The following is a 3,340-nucleotide window of genomic DNA, read 5'->3' as shown; positions in this document are numbered from 1 at the left end:
CGTCGTGGTGTCCTGCTGGAGAGGGGCTGATGGGGCACCAGGAGCTGGGAGGGCACAGAACGGGGACAGCTTGTGGCAACTTAGGCATGGGCTCCGTTGCTTGTGCAGGACAGAGAGCTTCATTGTACGTGCTCACGGCCTTTTATAGCCCCGCAACAGCCCCTTGGCTTCGGGTGTATTTACATCTGGCAGCAACGTCTTCATTGCAAGCTCTGTTTTGCCAGAGTGAGAGATGGAAATAAGAATTCAGAGGAGCAAAGATCCCTGGATTTGTTTTAGTATCGTGATGCTGGTGTGTGGGTGGCCAACCGTACCGTGGGGCGCATCAGGCCCGGCACTGCCCAGGAAAGGACTGTCCCGCTCTGCTCTGCCGCGCCGCTGCAGCCCGTGAGATGTCCGACGCCGCTTCCTGAAGCGGCCGCGTTCTCCTTGGGATCTGTGCCCAGCGCTGCCCACAGCCTGCCCTGCTGCGCTGTGAGAAGGCAAGTCCCAGCCTGGGCTCAGATGGCTGCAGGCCCTCGTTGCTCTCGGTTCCCGAGGCTTCCAAGGTAACGCTTTGGCACCCCCCGCTTTGCCAGGTGCCGCTCCCTGCATCCCCTTGTCTTGCTGATGCACTGCTGCTCTGGCAGTCCCTCTGCCTTCCCTGAGTGGCGCCTTGTGGAACACAGAAATGACACGCAGGTTTGGTACGCGCTAAGGGAAGAGGAGGAGTGGAAGCTGCTCCCAGCTGGGCGTCACGGCAACCCCCATCCCGACCCACCTCGGTTCCACCGGTGCCCCTGTGTAATGGGGTTGAGGCTCTGGGACTCGAGGGAGAGGTGCGTGAGGATGCGGTGGGAGGCCCACCCATGAGGTTTCCTAGGGCGAGGCGGCTGACTGATTTCTCCACAAAGAATTCAGGAATAAATACTTCTATCCCTGGATGGCTGCAGTCCTGGTTGGTAAATGGAAATGGATGATTGTGTCCATACTTACCTATTGAAAACAAACACCAGTGGAGCCACCCCCAATAAAAAACGGATAAAATGATGGTGTTAGAGGAGGTGGGGAATGAAGAAAGGGAAGAAGAGGAAGATGTCTATGAAACTGTACCATAGGAAAGAATTGAGAAGATTTGAGAACCTGAAGCACTCAGGCAAAGAGGACCCAGGGGAGGAAGAGATCAGAGTCGGGTAATAGGGCATAAAAGATGTCGCGCTGTCTCTGCAGGGCATTGCCACTGTGAATAAAGTCTGCCGGTATCACAGGTACCGTCCTGACAAATTATTTGGGTATTCCAGTTGTTGGGATGCACACTGGGGAGAACATTGGAAAGGCAAAAGCCCGGAGCTTGAACTCAGCTCGGCTGTTGGGGCAGAAGAGAGAAAACCCTTTTTTAACACGTATCTTAACGGTCAAAGGAGAGAATCTCCCTCCTGTACCTTGTGCGGCAGGAACGTGACCGCTGAGGGTGAGTTTTCCTTCTTGGCATCTGGTGCTCTCTTTTGGCTTTAGGGGAAACACAAAGAGTGTTGGAAACACGGCAGGGTTTCTAGCTGTTGCTGAGGGTGACCAAACGCTGAAGTTGTGCACTTGTTGCACGTGATGCGGAGATGAGAGAATGATGGAAGAAGCAAAGGAGGAGAGAGGTGCACAGGGATATTTCTAGAAGGGATTTTAATCTGCTTTCTTAACTCTGGGTCTAGGGACAGGGTCCCTAGCTGCTTCTGTTGTGTGCTGTGTCTGCACCAGCTGATTGCAGCAAGGTGGCCTTAGAAGAGTGGGCTTTTAGTCACCTCTAGGAAGTCAGTGATAGTGAAGAACTTCTTCAGATACAGGAAGCAATTTATTTGACATCTCCAGTTGTGACCTTATTTTCTTCTTCAGCATGCAGCGTTCAAAGAAAAGATTTAGCTGGGATTACTTGAGAAGGATTGGGTGTGTGCTTCTCCATTTTGCAGCCAGATTTCATCTTTTCAATTCATCCGTGAGATGAATGACTTTTGTGCAGCATCGCTGTCCCTGTGCCGCAAGGTTGGGGTTTTTTTAGCCCGTTTTTCTACAAAACAAAGCGAAAGCCCAGTAAGTATTGCAGCAGCTCTCCATGACAGGTGAGATCATGCCTGCTTCAGGCCATAGTGAGCAGAGGCTGGGAGAAATACTGAGTGGGTGCCATACTGTACTGTGGAATCTTCAGAACCCTTCAGACTGAAGCTTTTCTTTGTAAAGTGCGTTATTACCAAAACTGCGGTAACATTTCCCAAGTGGGGATCTTCAAAGGCCGCACTCTTCATCTACAGATTGCAGTGGCTAAAATGGAAAGGAAGCCCTTGGGTAGCTGTTGAGAAGTGCTGACTTTCGTTCGCTGTTTCATTGTACAATCATTTATCCACCTTAAAGTTGTTTGTTATGAGATTAACGTTCTGAGGCGAACTCTAAGCCTGAGGATACCTGGTGTGTCCCTGGGAGGCTGTTAAATGAGTTATGGTTGTGCCTTTATTCTGCGGTGGCTGATTATGTCAAGGCAGTATAGGAGCATTTGTAGAATGTTGTGTACTGCTATTAACATGGTCGACATGTTGAAGATTTTTCATCAGTAGGAACATTAAATATGTGATGTCAGTGTTTGTTACTATGAAAAGGAATATCTGTATATATTAAGAGGAGCACAGATCTTTAATCCATAAAGGCAGTGTAGAAGCCTGCAGGCTGACAAACTACACAGATAATTTTTATTTTGCTAAAGACGACCGTGTCCTGTGCCATAGTGCCTGGCAGCAAGCGTGGGTTGGGGGAATGAGAGGTGATGGGCCAGAATGATTTTGTTTGCTGTAGGTGTGCTGTCCTGCTGAGGGGAGGAAGGGCCTCCTGATGAGAATTGTGTAAGACTGTGTTTCAGGTCCCATGAGTAATAGCGGTGCTCAGCTGCTTGGGGTACATTATAGAGAAAGAAGAGAACAACAAATACAAAGTTTTACCTTTTTGATAGTTATTTTTGTTTGGTAAAATGAGAAGCTACAGGCTGCCTGGAATAGCTCTGCCTATCCCAAATAACCTGTTCCCCCATCATTATAAGGAAGATGGGTTCTGACTTTTACTTAAACACGCTGTATGCAGGTTGTTCATTTTGAAGTTAGTGAGATGAGCCTCAAATACCCACTGCTGGCCTGCTGCCTGAAGCAAGCAAGCAAAACTGCTGTCCCTGACCCCTGGGAGCCAGTGACAAATGACAGTGAAATCCATCTCTCTTACTCAGGCAAAATTATCCGTGTAAAAGCATCCTCTGAAGTTCTTCTAACTTTGTACAAAGTCAGTGATGGTCAGTAGTGAACATGGGCTGGTGGATGTGTTCAGTGCTATT

General features: G+C 49.2%; 1 long non-coding RNA gene across 1 annotated transcript; it reads right to left on the bottom strand.

Moving 5' to 3' along the window:
* Positions 1 to 6: 6 nt before the first annotated feature.
* LOC122162750 lies at positions 7 to 1,455 on the bottom strand. The gene is made up of 3 exons (XR_006169682.1): positions 1,422 to 1,455; positions 761 to 934; positions 7 to 654 (listed from the first exon to the last, which is right to left on the bottom strand). It is a non-coding gene; the product is annotated as an uncharacterized LOC122162750 (long non-coding RNA).
* Positions 1,456 to 3,340: the final 1,885 nt, after the last annotated feature.

This window comes from Centrocercus urophasianus, unplaced genomic scaffold, assembly GCF_019232065.1.
Source record: "Centrocercus urophasianus isolate 14NV4802_14NV808 unplaced genomic scaffold, USGS_Curo_1.0 seq_22, whole genome shotgun sequence".
NCBI lineage: Eukaryota > Metazoa > Chordata > Aves > Galliformes > Phasianidae > Centrocercus > Centrocercus urophasianus.
The sequence above is the reverse complement of the archived record's forward strand: the minus strand, read 5'-3'. Positions and strand labels throughout refer to the sequence as shown.